A 17351-nucleotide genomic window follows, 5' to 3' on the forward strand; every position below is an offset into this window, starting at 1 on the left:
TTTAAAACTGCATTTGCTTGACCCAAGTAGGACTTAAAAAAAAATAGATACTTGCAAAAAAAAAAGAAAGAAAATTGCGTTTCAGGAGAGTCTAAGATTTCTTTATCATATTTCAGCATTGGTGTTTTTATTATCTCAAATATATTAAGAAATATACAGACTTTCTTTCTCTTCCTTTAAAGTGTCTTCATCTCACCCACCCCCATTATCCCACCCCAATGGGTTCCCATAAAACCTCCTTCGTGTGCTATAAAAGCCCCTCAAGAAAGAAATTGAGAGGTGGAGGGCAGAGATGGTTATTGTTGTTTTATTCAAATGCTGCTTTTTGAGAGTGCCATAAAGAATACGGGACAAGAGGGATTTATTTGAGGACTCAAAGAATTCTTCATAGCAGATGTTGATGGTTGAGGGATTAAGGAGTGAATTGCTATTTGCAGAGACATTTATGCTTCTTGGGAAATGAAATTTTCCTCTCAAAATATTCATTTCACCTTCACTGTACTGGCAATTGGGAGGCCGCCTCCTGGGTGTTACTGGGCCCTACTAGGCCAAATATAAGGGGTCGGTCATCTTGTTAGCTATGCTCTTGCTGTAAGAGCCATGAGAAACATTTTTCTTACAGTTATTTAGTTAATTTTAGCCCACAAATACTTTATGACTTTAAAGCAGAAGGTCAGGTGAGAAAGGGAATATGTTTGATTTTACATTCCTTTGACTTTTCCAACTCTGAACTCTGTCCATGGCCTCCACTAGGCTAGCCAGGGTTTTTGACCCCAGTCGGGGTGAAGTAGATTGTCCTCTGGGCTCTGTCCAAAGAAAGGAGAGGCAGATCCACATACAGGGATTTCAATATAGGTTGCATCAATTTCCTGCTTTTTAAAATCACTTTCTCCCTTCTTTCTCTTCCTCTAGGTCTCTGAGGCCCACATGACCTAGTCAGTGAATTACTATAAACAATATTTTACTAATCTGTCCACCTTTAGTCACTCATCTCTCACCTCTGTACTTGCTCATTTAATTCTTGATTGTTAATTTCCTGGAATCTTTGATCCTCTGTATCTTAGTTCACCTTTCCAAGCACTTTGCTGTCCTGCACATCCCCCTCACCGACATGTGCCTTTCTCCTGCATTTTCCACTTTCACACATGAACCCTGGGGGTTAAGAACCTAGACACTGGAGTCCTGTGGGTTTCTAGTTCCAGCTCTACAGTCGGTTTTGTCATGGTGAACAATTTATCTCTCTGTGCCTTAATGTCTTTACTGGCAAAAGGGTGCATACTTCATAGCATTATTTCAAGAATTAGAACTGTTGGTAACTGTTTAAAACCTGGCACAGTGTTAGCCCTTATCAGTCACTGGCTGTTACTTTATAATGTACTTAATCCTCTCGAGCACCAGCATCATTCACCAGTAGGCGCGCTAATACTAAAGCTAACTAAACTGAATTAAAATTTTATTGCTTTAGTAATTTTTCTGTAGATTATGGCTATATGGACTCTAAAAATTTATTTTGTGCCAACCATGGGTATCCAACTCTCTCAAGCATGGTAGAATCAAAGCATGTTGAAAATGCAAAACACTTCTCAGCTTTTTAGAGTCATCAGTACTCTTGTGGTAATAATCTCATAAATTTCTAGAGGGATTAAAAAAATTAATTTTGTCATACTTGTATATAATATGTACATACAAATATTAATTATAGTTTTTATAACTTAAAAATCCTAACTTTAAACCTGCGTTTTATAATTAATATAATCTCTAATAGTATTTATAACATTTTTAATTTCTTCCAAGTGACACTCGTTAATTTATTTAAAACTATTTAATGCAAGTCAAGACATGGTTTGTCATTAAATATTGAATCTGACTTGAGGACCAATGTACATTAAAATGTAAATTGAAATTTAACTATGTTTAATGATATCATAAGTGGAGGGAAAAAACTGCCTTTAGGACCTTATTTGGAATTCTTTTGAGTTGCTGATAGCAAAACAAACAAACAAAAAACACTCTTGTGTTTTTTTATAACTTTCATGTTTTGTTAAAGTAAGAGACTTCTGGCTGCTATTTACAAGCACTTCCCAGCAAATAGCACATTGCACAGAGATAGCCTTTATTCTCAATAAATGAAAAGCCAAATTGGATATAATTGTCACTGTTTATTTTTCTTTTTAAGATTGGTTTTTAAAATGCTAAAGATATCTTAATGTGCTAAATGAGGATTTTGATAGATGAATGTAGCTTATGAATCTGATGACAATTGTCTTGAGGGAACTTTGCAAAATTAGTATCATTTTTATATTCATTAAATTATTGTTTCTCAACACCCTAATGCTTCCTACATTTAACCAATGATCCATTAAGAATTTAACAGTTTCAGAACCACAGTGGGTAGGACCTTGATGGCAGCCGGGACATGCAGCTGGGGGATGTATCGACTAGAGTGTCTTGTCATGATCAGGTTAGCCAGTCTCTGCAAAAAAAACACCGGTTAACTCACTGACATGACATCACTTAGAGATCTTTTGATTTTAAAGAGAAAAAACAAATGCAATTATTTTATTTATTTATATAACTCATATTTTCATTGAAAAGGACCAACCTGGTGAATCAGTAAAGTATACAGATTCCTGGCTTCCACCCCACCAAACCTGTTGGATCTGACTCTGGAGGGAGAACCAGGAAAGCTGTGTTTGCATGAAGTTCTCCAGTGATTCTATGATCAAGTAACTTAGGGATGTCTTGTCCAGAAACAGTGTTTCTCAAACTTTAACATGGATGCAGATCAACTAGGATCCTATTAAAATGCAGACGATTGAATTAAAATGATTTAGTAAGTTCATTCCACGGTCAGAGGTTGTTTCTGAGAGTTGCCAGGTGATCCCAGTCCTGCCAGTTGGCTATTTTTTTCAGTAGCAAGACCCTAGAAAACCTTTAGAAAGCACTATGTGGGAAATGTGGATTTAAGCCATTGATCCAACTTTACTGTTTAATAGCTGAGAAAATAATGTTCACGAAGGTTAAGTGACGCGACCAAAGGTCAACCAGCAGATGGCAGACATGGAACTAGATCCTTGGTCCTCTCACCCCTCCCTGAGTAGTGCTCTTCTTACTTCTAAGCCATGTTGATTTCTTTCTATTTAAGGGGAGTTTGGGAACCATAATAGCAAGAAAAGTTCATATGCAGTTGAGTAAAGCAATGATTGCTTTTCTATTCTGTTGCTGAGTAAATTGCATTCTTATATATATGTATTTGTGTACACTTTTATTTATCCATATATACTTACATATTATTTGTACATTTATACTCATTTATTCATTACATATATTTAGGCATTTATGTTTACATACTAAATATATATTTTTATGTGCATATAAAAATCACAAAGCATTGCTGCCTTAATGACCGTAAAACAGTATGTATCCATAGTTCCTGTCACCTTCAACTTGTATTTTCCATAATAATTCTACACTGTGTCAGATGTTGGCTGCCCAGCCAACTGCCTGAGCCTGGAAATAGCTGAGGCCCCATTTCAAATGTGATTTTCTAAAGGTAAAAATAAATAAATAAAGCTAACCCACGTTTTACCCCCACCAGGTTGGCAGAAGTTCATCTCTAGGGAGTGACTCCCACAGGCCTTCTCTTGTTTGTCTGATTCAATCAAACTGGAGATAGTCGGGCTGCTGTGGCATCTGTTACTTCTGCTACTGGACGCTTGTCAAAACTAGGAATATTCAATTATGCATAGTTGTTTATTTTCATTGGTGAACATTTGGCTCCTTAGCCATTGCTTTTCTTTCCTGTTTTTCTCCCTCTTCTTCATCTGCTTACAAAATGTTTTGCCTGTATCATTAACCCTTGGTCGGTCAATCCATTGTTGACACCTGGGACTTTTCTTCAATATGGGAGTTGGGGCTGGGGGCGCGGATAAGGGAAACATTTGCCTGTTATAGTCACATAGCAAGTCTACTACTTTGAATAAAACACAGCAGGGAACCACTGTTTTGTTGACTTAAATATATATGATATGATACATTCTGAATATAGTTTAAATATGCTGTTTATTTGAGACACTCCTAAAATATCTATGCACTTACGCCAAGAATAAGTGAAGAGCTTAGAAAAGAATTTCATTTAAAAGTTATTAAGCGCCCTACCTAATTTTACAGGCACATAGAAACAACGGGATTATTTTCATTTGTGTTTTAGGGGAGAGGTCATATCTTTTTGAAAACTATAGAGGAGAGACATTCAGTTAAACCTCATATGTGGATCTCAGCTTCATGTTTTTGATGAAGAATTTCATCTAAAAACTGCCACTGACTCCCTCCTAAAGGCAAAATTAAGTATAAAACTAACTGTAGGCACATCTGCCTGGTATACAAATTCAGCCATAACCTCCATTTCCAGCCTCAACTCTCTTTGCAACCATCCGTACAAGTGTGCTGAGTGCCAACTGAGCACAGCTTGGACTCTGGGATACCTGACTTGCTTTTCGCCTTCTTGACATGTTTATATTCTTTCTCCTCTCTAGAGCCTATTCTCAGCCCTATCTTGCACTCCTGCCTCTTCCCACCTAATTTCTGCATCCAAGGCCCATCTTGTATGTTGTCTCCTTCATTAAACCTAGTTTAGCAAATCCGTTAATACTAATAGACCTCAACAGCCTGACATATCAACTGAGCCATTGAAAAAGATAATCTTCTAGCATCTCCAGCTTCAAAACTGATAAAATCTGAATATCCATTCCGAGTTCTCATAACATTTACTTAGTACTTGCCCCATGGCACTTGTTATAATTTTCCCAGAATCATAGTTATTTTGAAGTTATTCGTGGCTTTTTTCCTTGTTAAATTGTAGCCTGCTTTGAGGTTCAACTGCATTATCTTCATTATCTTGACCTCTGAGCCCAGGACAGAGCCTCGTTATGTCACTCACAACTCTGCGGTGTGCAGTGTATGGCTCTGAAACAGCTCGAGGCTGCCAGCTCTACCTGTACTATTCCCTTCCTTTTCACAACATGGAATTCATTCACAGATTATAAGAAATATGTGAAGACCAATTCTCAGTACTTGGTAGAAATTGCACCAAAGCTTGAGACTTCTCTCTCCCTTCCCATGGAAGAATGTGGCCAAAGTCAAGAGAAAATATTGTTCTACTCTGCCAAAATTCCATCCTTTCTGTTAGACTGAAATTTATTCCTGAATGATATGAGAATCCAGGCCTGCACTGAAGTCATGTACTGTACAAGAGTACCTTGCTAACGAAGGGAACAGGGGTGCAAATGCAGACTGCACTCCATCAGCCAGGATGTGCACTCTGGATTGGGGTCATAACCACCCGAAGGAAAGGGCTGGTTTTTCTTGGCACATGTAGGTGTTTTCTTGTCAAACCTCGTGTTCACAGATGTCCATTTTGTACAAAGGTACCACATAGGCTTGTGGCTGCAGGACTAGGTACATAATTGTGGTACTGAGTGCAAAATGGAAATATGGGGTCCCTTGTTCCAAAATCATTAAGAATTCTAAGCCATCAATGTTAAACATTAAATCAAGCATGAGGCCCGTGCAACCATACTGGTCCCACACCCATGAAACTGGCTGTGGGGTAGTAATAATGGTAATAGTTCAGTAAATCATTTCATGTATGTAATGGTTATATAAAAAAGGAAAGGCTAGGGAAACAGTTAAACTGACTGCATATAGACATGGAGACAGGATTATTCAGTTTTACTCTAAAGTCAGAGGCAGCATCACAGAAGCTAAGTTTTAAGATGGCATATTCGGTGTTAAGCTGACAATTAGAAATGCCCAGTGATGGAACGTTCTTTTTGTGGCCACATTCTTCTGTGAACTGCATGTAGGCAAGCAAGGGATGTATGTCTGATGATGATACTATAGAAGGATTACTGCATTAGATGAGTAGGTGAGGTATGGACTAATGGAGTTTTCTTAAAAATATTTTCGTTTTGACATTATTTCAGACTTTCAGAAAAGTTGGAATATAATGCAAAGGATTCCCTGTAGCTCTTTACTGATAACCTTCAAATATTAACGTTTTGTTTTGCTGCTATCTCTCTGTGTTTTTATGTATTTCTATGCAGACTATACTAGTTTATATTTTGACTTGTTTAAGATTAAGATACAGAAATGATATTCCCTTTCCCCTAAATACTTCATTTGTGTGTTTTTTAAAAGACATTTTCTGTTCTAACTGTAGAATAATTACTAAGACATTAACATTAACACAATGCTACTGTCTAGAGACCTTATTCATATTTCATCGATTGTTCAGGATTGTTCTTTATAACAATATCAAAAATCCTAGATCATGACTTACATTTAGTTGAGAGGTTTCTTTAGCCTCCTTTAATTTAAATAATTCCTGTCCTCTTTTGTTGTTTATTACATAGTTTTTAAAGTGTAAATGTCACTTATTTTCATAATGTTCCTCAATTCAAACCCGTAAAAAGGAAACACCAGCCACCTAGAAGGGCCTCCCGCTAGCAAAACCTGGAACAATTTGAGTATCAGAATAAATGATAGTGAAGTTTTATAACTCATTAAATAAGAATTCGTGAATCTAGGAATGCCCTTCTAGTTGCTAGATCAAATGCTGCCAAATCCATTAATCACTTAATAAAGCCAATTAGGGGGAAATTCATTAATCTACACTGATATATATTTTAAAAGAAAAATAGGTGAAAAGGAAGAGCTCTTTCTTATAGTAGAATAAATGAATACGTGTAGAAGGAATGATGGAAATGGAAAAGTATTATTTAGTTATCTATCATAATATCGATTCAGACAATTATTGATGCTAAACCTAGTGGGTGAAAGTTTCATGAGTAATAAGATATTTACATAATATCAAAGTATGTCTCCACAAGATTCTTACTGATTACAAAGGGGGATAGGGCATTACAGTGTAAAATTATTCCATATACCACTTTAGTCAAGTGGTCGGAGTTGATATCGTCAGCAGTGGGACAAATCCACAGTATATGTCTCTCGATGTGATGGAATGAGAAGACTGTATCACTTTAGTGCTATTCCTTCCAAAAATATTTAATGTATATTTAACCATAGGAAAACATTGGACAAACCTAAATTGAGGAACATTTTACATAATAGACCATTTTTAACTACACACATCTCTCAAAATGCCAGCCTCGTGTGGAACACTGCTGGGGTGTTCTGAGGATATGAGATGCCACAAGACAGACATGGTGCATCTTTCTGCAGCATCAATTATATTCTCCTTTAGGTCAGTAAAATGTAAGCATGAGTAGAGTATAGAGTAGAATACAAACCTTTCTTGGATTATAAAGATGCAGTTTAAACCTTTAAAGCAATTTATTTTGTATGTGCCCCATCTTTTTAGGCTCCACCCATAAAATGTCTCGAGGATGTGAATGTATTCTTTTCTGTCAGTACGGGCACTTTACTGGAAAGTGAGAATAACCCTGAACTATAGGCCACTGTGATTTTATGAACAGAGTAGAATAATCTGTATGAAGTTGATATAAATTGTGCTACATTTGTTTATCATGTGCACTACTGAGTACATAAACGTTAAAGACGGTGAGCTACTGGTAGAAGTGTGTTAGTATATAACACACCCTACTGTGGATGATGAAAAAAATTTCCCCAAATAATATTCCTTCATGTTATTTATTGCCAACCATTATTTTATCAAGAAGAATTTGCAGAAATATGGCCACAGCCTTTTTAGGAGATAACTACTTAATCTGTTATTGTGGTGAAATAAACCACAAACTTCCTGGAAAATGGCCATTTGTATCCTGGAAAATGGCCATTTGTATTTTTTTTAAAATGGCCATTTGTATTTTTTTTTAAAGAAACCTTCTGACAGATAATGTAAACAGAACTTAAGCAAAAACAAAACCCAAAACCAAAAAACCACTTACCTTTGTTAAACTTTAAGAGCTCCTTGAGCCTGGTAATATTTTTCTTAGTTTCACGTCCCTCTACCAAAGTAAGGACAAGAGTGTGCCTTCTAGAAATTTATATGTCACAGGAATGCTAACTGAGGTGTTGCAAGTGTCAGCCATCGATGAATAATTATCTGTCACATTCTAGGTGGCACAGTATTAAAACTCCATCTTTTTCTTTGAAGAGTTTACAGTCAAGTGAGGGGACATACTTATAAATAAGTCTTACCAATGGAGCGTGGTTAGTGGCAAGTACAGTGTGTTTTAGGAGCCCATGGGAGAGACAATATACTGATCCTCAAGGTCTAAGGTGCACTTTCTGAGTTAACTTTTAAGGAAGAAGGACGGTTACCAATTTAAAGAATGTTCAGGTTAAGGAAAGAACTTGAGTTAAAGCACAGAAGATGGAAGAGTGTGAGAACCATGTGGATCTATGTGGGGAAACAAGAATATGGCACTACCAGGGACAAGTAGAATAGATTATGAAGGGCGTTTGCATTCTCAAGAGTTTATGTGGTCTGGGGCCATTGCGAAGTGTCGTAAGCAAACTAATGATGGCAGTGATGTGGTCGCATTTTCAAAATCTCCTACCCTACTATTTACCACAGCCAGAGAGAGTTAAGAGGAAACTAGACTTTAGGCAAGGAAGCTTTGTGCCAATCTATAAGACTGCTGGTGGGACTTGAACTTTTGCGTAATGATATAGGTTAAAGAGGTTCAAACATACACCGGCATGATGAAAACAGTTCACTGAATATTCCAGGGGTAGTTCACATATAATATGATCAAAACCTGGACTCAATGTCTTGTTCTCCACACTAGTTTCTTCTACTCTATTCATAATGTCATTAATGAGGTCACCATCAATGATAATGATATAGGTAAATATGAGGTTCCAGGAAAGTAAAATTACCAAGTATCTCTGGCTACTTGGCTGTACAGCTGAGGGAAAATAAGGTAGGAGTTTAGAGATTCCTTCAGGTTTGGGGCTTTCAGGTTTTCTGGCTTAAGTGACAGAATCGATGGTGACCTCATTAATGACATTATGAATAGAGTAGAAGAAACTAGTGTGGAGAACAAGACATTGAGTCCAGGTTTTGATCATATTATATGTGAACTACCCCTGGAATATTCAGTGAACTATTTTCATCATGCTGTTGTATGTTTGAACCTGAAGCCCAGGGATCAACATGACACACAGAATTGAGAGTCATTGGCAAGTAAGTCGTTGTTAAGATAGTAGATCTCCATCAGGTAGGCAGGAGGAACAGAGTTTTATCAAGATTACTTAAGGTGTTTTTCCATACTACACATTTTCAGCTCTCCTTCCCAGCACCAAAACTGCTGGTGAGAGGGAGCAGCAGTCATGAATGAAATTCTGTGAATGGTTAAGGGATGAACAGAAGAAGAGGCGGCATGAGGAAGACTGAGGGAGAAAAAGTTGTTTAAGAGGCACTGCGAGATCCAGAGGGAGTGAAAGTTTTTATGAAGGAATAAAATGGTCGATAGTGTCCGTGTCTTCACAAGATTAAGGTAGGAAGTGAGAAGAGTCAGTTAGATTTGATAATATTAAGGCCTCCACGGACCTGGGCAGAGCAGTGTTGTGAGACAGGGTGATAGGAGATGACAGTGCATCCAGGGCTCATTAGGAAATGAGAAAACGGGGTATGGACAACCCTTTTCAAAAACTTGACTAATAAGAGAAAAGCTTGAGCAATAGCTGGAGTTAACCGTGTAAGGAAGACGTGATGATTTAATACAAGCATGAAGATCAGACAGGCTCATACTTTAAAAACTTACTGAGAAGGAATAGGAGCAGCAGAAAGAGTAAAAAGTAAATATTAGAAGAGATGAGTTTTGAGTTCTGGGCTCGACTAACTAGCTTTGCACTCTATTATAGTCTCCTAAAACCTACTGCACCCACGGATCACATGTGGCACTCTTAAAATTTGAGATAACTTGGCCATGCGCATGACCTGTGGAATCATAATCGCTGGCAGTGGGGCCCAGGAATGCTCCTGTGCCTTTGCTGTCTTTTGTTTGTTGTTCTTCCTGCTAACCAAAATTCAATTTCCTGTACAGATTCTTCCTTCAATCCCCACCTCTAATTAGCATAGTACTCCTCATCTCTCCTTAATCCACAGAGTCTCCCTAGGTGAAATTGTTTACTCTATTGCTCTAGATATTTTATATGCTGATTACTTTCAGCCCCGATCTTGCCTCTTACCTCTCAATTTCTTTACTCATTGACTAGCTGATGTAATATCCACTTGGATAGCTCCTTGGCATCTCAAATATAATATGTTCCAAAGAGAACTCTCTTGGTATTTACTTCAACAACTCTTCTGCAAACCTATGTTTAATCCCGTCTTTTGCAGTTTCATAATGGCCCTTGAGGCTCATGACAAAACCTAGGTGTCGCATTCTCGATTCTTCCGTTTCCTTCAGTCGCATCCCTCCCAGCAGCAAGTCATGCCAGCTCTGTCTCCAGAACACATCCTGAATGTGTCCACTTGTCGCCATCTGGTGCAAACAATTGTTATTTTTCTACTGTGATAATCTCACTGCCTCCATTCTTGCCATCTTAAACTCCATTCTCCATACAGCAGCCTGAAGGATTTTTTTTTTTCTCTTTTAAATACGAACCAGATCATGCTGTTTCATACTGTTCTCTTGGCTGAACTTCTCCCACTTGCTTTCCAAACTCCTTGATACTGGCCCCATAGGAATTAACCAGCCTTTCCTTTGTTGTTCCAGTTACAGTGATTTCTTCCTCAAATACCTGTGATTGTCTCTATTTCAGAGCCTTTTGTCATACTCTTTTCCTGGAAAGTATCCCCCATACCTCTATGATTGGTTCATTCTTGTCAGCTTTAGTTTTACCTGCATTATTTGTTAGGTCTCTTTATATGATTTAATATAAAATATGGATTTTGATACCAGAAAAGTGAACAACTTCTGGCTGAACTGATCTCTTAGATCCTTCCTGTTCTGGCAAGATTGACTGAAAGTTAAATAAAGTACAGTTTACCTTTTTTCCATTCAGTTGCTGTATGCAGCCAAGCGGGAGGCAGGAGAGGTGTTGGGTGGCATAACCCATCACTTACATGCTTAAGACACTTGTCCACATCTTGTCTTGATTGACCTTCCTGGCCTCAGGGAGACCTGGGGTTGGGGGAAGAATCAAAAAGCTAACAATGTAGTTAAAAATATATTTCTTCTTGCTGCAGGGTTGGCTTTTTCTTTTTGAGTCTTTTTCTCCTTCGTTTTCCTTTTTTCTTTTCCCCCATCTCTCTGAAGTACTAGTACTGAATTACAATGAGATGGTGAGTAGTCAAGCTTAGGGTTATTTTTAGGTCATTTCTTTTTAAACTCCTTGCTAGTTCATATCCTTCTAATTTCCTGGGGGGTGGGGGGGGGAGGCTGGGAGGGCACTGAGGAAAATCAGCAATGATTCTTCATGTCTTTGTTGTTCTTAAAACTCTGTCCCTTCAACAGTGGAGTTTGTTTTGCATTTGAATGTTTATAAGGATGCAGGGCTGCAGTGAGATCTAGTGCTGCCTGTAGGGGATGTGGGATTTGAGCAACATCATGGGTAGAGAATTCTGACCCTAGAATGATGAGCAGCTTAATCTTTCCACATACATCTTGAGAACTGAGCAACCTACTCTCCTCAGTGGTTTCTGGGATTGTACTTTTTTTTTTTTTTAAGTCTACATCAAAACCACTTTGGTTCAGTGGCTATTTCTGTATTCACCTAAGAGTCAATATTCCCATTAGCACAATATTCCCATTAGTACTCAAACATATAGAATGTGGAACTTATAGATATTTTGTCCCCATAGCTTTCAGTGGAAAATGATGTAAAGACACAAAATGCGAGTTACTAGCTTTATTTTAATTTGATTTTTGCCTTAAAAACCAAGCAGAGAATTTCTCATTTTTCACCTAATAACTGTTCCCTATTGAAGATTGTTGAGATCTGCTATTTAAGTCAAACTTCAGCTGTCCTTTATATATTGACACAGCCAAATCAATATAATCAATGTACAGAAAGTGCCTTTTATGGAACTTGGAGACAAAGCAATCCTTACAACTCCCCAGGCATGGTTTCCTTTTATGGAGTTCTCACCCATATTCCTTGCTGAGGGAAGTGGCGCTGAGTGGCTTCTAAGGCATAAGTGGCCATGTCGTGTGCAACATATGTCCGTCATCATGTTCACTAGGCCACGAGTGTACACCGAGGCAGGTTAGCTGCATGTGAGTAGATTCAGTGTGAGACTCACTCAAGGAAAAAGTGATTATGTACGTGGATCTTTGCTCTTCTTAGTATGACTTGATCCTGAAAGAGACTCAGCCATTGATAGCAGCAACAGAAAGGGAAAGACACAGGCAGGCAGTCATGGCCCTGAGATATCAGAAGCCGTGAGTACATGCAGACGACAGATTAGCAGAAACCATTAAGACGGCCTAGAAAGAGAGGCAATTAGGATGGGGTAGAAGTGACAGAAGCAACTTCTATGCTAAAAGGACTATCAAATAACCCAGTTAATGGAATTACACTGGATCTGATCTCTTCATGCCCTCGCTTGGCCATGTTATAGTCTCTCTAAGACCTGCTTGGTTTGTGATCCTCACTCTTCTTTCAAGCCTGCTCTGTTGCCTTTCTTGGTTCCCAAACAGTTCTAGACTCAATGTTAAGATTCTCATTTTCCTATCATTCAATAAATCTTCAATTTTCGATGGAATCTAAATGAATTCTTTCGTGTGTCCTTGTAAAGAGGCCAAATACAGTGGAATGTATTGTGTTGGGAATAGCTCAATAGAGAACAAGTCAAATTAGTGTTCAAAGCGTTGTTTAAAACTGCAGCTGTTTCTGCCCACCGTAATGCGTCCCTGCTGCTGGGTACGGCCTTGGCAACATCAGTGTTGCCTGATGAACTACTTGTTGTGAAAGGGATAATGATACACAAAGCTAGTTATAAAACGATTTATTGGTAACAGCAGAGGAATTGGAGAGCACAGGGAATCTACCAAAGTCCCAAAGTTATTTTACGGCCCTGAAAAACAGCCTTGAGCCTCTGCATAACAGGACCCCCGGTGTTAGCCAAACTCCTTGCTGCCTCAGTAAACAGAGCCTGCTCATTACCCGGCATCAAGGTGGGGGTCGGGGGAACATGAAAAGGCCCATGCAATTCAACTATGGCCAAAGGTGTCCCTTCTTCGGGAGGATTACTCAGCAGGAGTTACATCTGCAGTATTCAGAAATCTTAGGGATCAAAAGATGTCACCTGTATGTCCCTGACATAAGGAAGTCTACATGTGGAATTGTGCTTCAGTGCCAGATGTCCTTCAAGTAGACCAGCAAAATCAAAAATAGAAGATCCACAGCAAAGACATGAAATGAAAGATAGGAGCAGCATAGCATTAATATGGATTAGTGGGTCAAGAAATTGGCAGAATTCGTAGATCTAAGCAAGGCAGAGGGATTAAGCCAAGCTAGCAAGAGAAGCATATATAATGTGCCAAATACAAGAAGAGTATCTTTGAGAAAAGAACTGGCCTGACAGGAAGCCTCCTGTATGCTTCCTTCGGGAACCGGAGTCAGTAGCTGACTTCTCAGGCCATAACCATCTAGGGCTGAGAGATTGAGGTAGAACAAAATGGGGGCACCGGGCCTTGACTTTCATTTAGCTGGCATTCAGCTGTTCTGCTTTTGAACCAGCCCTTTTATTACAATTGATCCGTATTTGGCTAAGTTACAAATTCCTTTTATGTATGACAAATGTGGTTTGTTGTTCCTTCAGAAAAATATGGGTGGGAAAGATTCAAATCTGATTTGAAGACCAGTGCAGTTGGACACTAATGGGACATTGTACCATCCTCCTGCAATCTTAACAAATGACTATGACCATGCCTATTAAAAAAATGACTATGATTTTTCACTGGCTGATTTGGTTTGAATGAGTAAATTATTTTTATTTTATTGCATTAACTGCCAGAACATTGAATGAGCCGATAACTCCCTGGTGTTGCTTAGCTGCAAAGAACTATTATTTGCAATTGAATTTTTATTGATTTCCTTGTGCTACAATGACTTTTCTAACATAGTTGCATGAAAGGAAAATGAGAAAAAGGCCAAATGGGGCATGGGGTGAGGAGAGGGAGGCTGCTGCTCCCCATGGCCTAGCCCCTCACAGACTACTTATTGGCAGATTCTGCTGACTTTGGGTGATCCTGTTGCTGATTATATGACTTACCAGTTAGTCTGGTATCTGGCTTCATCATCTTTTTTTTCCTCTTCCCTTCTGATACCTTTGTTTTGTCATTTTGGCCCTTACTGGCATTCTACTGAAGAACTGAACAGGGCAACAAGGTGGACTAGGAGCAGAAGTACACAGGGAAATACTCCAAAAGGGGCAGTGCCGATGTTTGTTAGTATCGTGTACACACACACGTGGGAAGGTGAGAATGTTACTTTAACATCATTGTAGTACATTTATCTATACACGTTTGCTTTTCTTGATCGTCTCAACTATTGGAGACTTAGTTGTATATCACTTTATGATAAATGTTCAGATGAGTTGAAATGGAAACTCATCCAGTCAACAGTTACTTATTAATCAGTGACTACTACTTACCCTTCCAGAGGCAAGGCAATAAATAAAACAGATAATTTTGTCCTCGTGTGTAAAGATTCCCATGGCTAAAATCAGATTAAGAAGAATATTTTAGAATTCACCAAAGATTTAAAAATAATACTTCCTGCTAACTTCTTTAATAAACATTGTAGGAGTGAAACTTAGTACCATAAAATCAAGCAAAATGCACATCTTCCTTGGCTTCTAATTCAATTTGATCTAATTTAGAGAATCGCAACAACTAATAGGAGAAAGAGGGGTTTTTTTGGATTTTTTTTTCTAGTTATAAAAGTAATCCATGTTAATCCCAGAAATTTGGGAAAATATAGAAACAGGTGAAGATGATTTATGTCTCCATAATCATCTAGTAACAATCTTTGGAAAGTTGAATGCTTTCTCTTTAGGGCTTTTACTATGACATATGTAGTAATGCCACACCAGTTACCATTTAAAATTTTTTAAATCTTCATTTTTGATGTGCACGTATGCAGTTTCGTTCAGTGTCCTTATGCCAAATAATGTGAAAATTATTTTTCTCCTTCCCATAGACCACGTGAGCGTGATTATAAGTGAGATCAGAAGGTGGAAATCTATTTATATTCCATCCTCTCAGTACATATGAATAGAAGACCAAGTCTAATAAAAGCGTTTCCTTATGTGGTGTGATAACTTATGGGAAGAGAGGTAGCTAGGCAAGCATTTTGCAGAGACTTGCAAGAAAGAAACGAGAGGGGGCGGGGGAGGGAGGGAGTGTGTGTGTGTGTGTGTACACACACACACACAGTTTTTGTGAGAATTACATGATAATACATGTAAAATCCTTTCAAGAGCACTGGCTGCATAATATGACTTAATAAAGTTCACATACATTACTGTCTTATTTTACTGTATATAAATTTACCGTATGTATATTTTAAAAATAACATTAAGCCAGTAAAAGCCTGATTGAAACAGTAAATGAGGTTTGGTATGTACTGTGTTAGGTCTGTGAGATGCTCTGCCTCTGCCTATTTACAACCTTATCTGAGAAATTTTCCTCGATTCACTCACTGGATTAAGGTAGGTCCCACTGTGATACATTTTTACAGAACTTTCTAATTCTCTCTCATCACTCATCCATATACCTCATAATTAATTGTTTAATGTATATCCTCCCTGCTGGAACATATGCTGTGGGAAGGCTGAGATGGTCTGTGTCAAGTTCTGCAGGGCACCCCCACCGCCTGACACAGTGTCCAGCCCACGGTCAACAGGGTGAGTGAATGAAGGAGACTATTGCACATTTACTGAAAACCCGAAGGGAAATTAAGAGAACTGCTTCCTATCGAAACAAGTTTTTGAGGCAGATGTAGCTGCTTTTATTTGGAAGTAGATACATTCTATAAAAAATGTAATTGCTACATTTGGAGGAGGACAGTTCTTACATATATATATTAAAAAAATATAAAAGATAAAGATCATTCACTACAAACTATTTTATTTAGCAATTTATTCATTTACTTGCAATTTTAAATATTTTTAATTAAACTTAATTTTCAGATAATTGTAGTCTCACATGCAATCATAAGAAATAATAAGAGATCCTCTGTACCCTTAACCAGCTCTCGTATTGTAAAATTGTAATAGCATAATATCACAACTGGGATATGGACATAGACACAGTCAAAAATAGAACATTTACATCACTTCGGGAATCCTTCATGTTGCCCATTTATGGAAACATCCACTTCTCTCCTGCCTTCACCCCATCCTTAACCCCTGGCAACCATTTATCTGTTCTCCATTTCTATATTGTTGTCATTTATGTAATATAAAATTTGAATCATACAGTATATAAGTTTTGGGGTTTGGCTTTTTTTCACTCAGCCTTATTCTCTGCAAATTAATCCTGATCATTTATGCATATCCATAGTTAACATTTTCTTAGTGCCTGCATAGTATTCCATTATATGAATGCAACAAAAGATATTAACCATTCCTACATTATTAAATATTGAGATTGTTAGCAATTGCTCAGCATTATAAATGATTTGAGCAATATCACTATATACTCTATTTTCTTAGAAAATTTTGGAAGTGGAATTATTGAATTATATAAATGAACTCTAATAGTTTTGAGATATAATCTGGGATACCTGTGATACTCACTTATTTAAAGTATACAATTCAATAGTTTTTAGTATATTCTCTGAGTTGTCCAATCCTTGCCAGAATCAACTTTGGAATTTTCATCACACTAATCTCATCACACTAAAAAAATAAAACTTCCTAATAGCAATAATGCCTCTTTCCACCCACCAACCTGCTGCCCTAGTCAATCATTGCTCTACTTTCTGACTACAAGGCTTTGCCTATTCTGGATGCTTCCTGTAAATGAAATCATACAGTGTGTAGTCTCTTGAGTCTGGCTGCTTTCATTTAGCATGTTTTCAAGATTCATCCATGTTGTAGCATATATCAGTACTTCATTTATTTTTATTGCCAAATAAATTCCATTGTATGGATATACCATATAGTCTTTGTTCATTCATTAGATAGTGCATATTTAAATGAACCTTTAAAGTAATTTTGATACATACTTCAGCTTGCTCTTCATATTTACCCATTTTCATTTCTTCTAGCAATATTTAAGACTATCTCGTTTCACATACTCTAACACTGAAAATTATTATTTAAAGCAAAGAAACACAAAGCCTGCTTACAAAAGTAAAGAGACATAGCAGTGCTTTTAAATTGACATTTTTTTAATAATTTG

At 37.7% G+C, this 17351-nt stretch overlaps 1 protein-coding gene across 12 annotated transcripts in view; it reads left to right on the forward strand.

The window, feature by feature from the left end:
• Nucleotides 1-17351, forward strand: part of UNC5D (unc-5 netrin receptor D) — a 472257-nt gene that overhangs the window by 262411 nt on the left and 192495 nt on the right. The window lies entirely within an intron of this gene.

This window comes from Rousettus aegyptiacus, unplaced genomic scaffold (assembly GCF_014176215.1).
Source record: "Rousettus aegyptiacus isolate mRouAeg1 unplaced genomic scaffold, mRouAeg1.p scaffold_m13_p_11, whole genome shotgun sequence".
Taxonomy (NCBI): domain Eukaryota; kingdom Metazoa; phylum Chordata; class Mammalia; order Chiroptera; family Pteropodidae; genus Rousettus; species Rousettus aegyptiacus.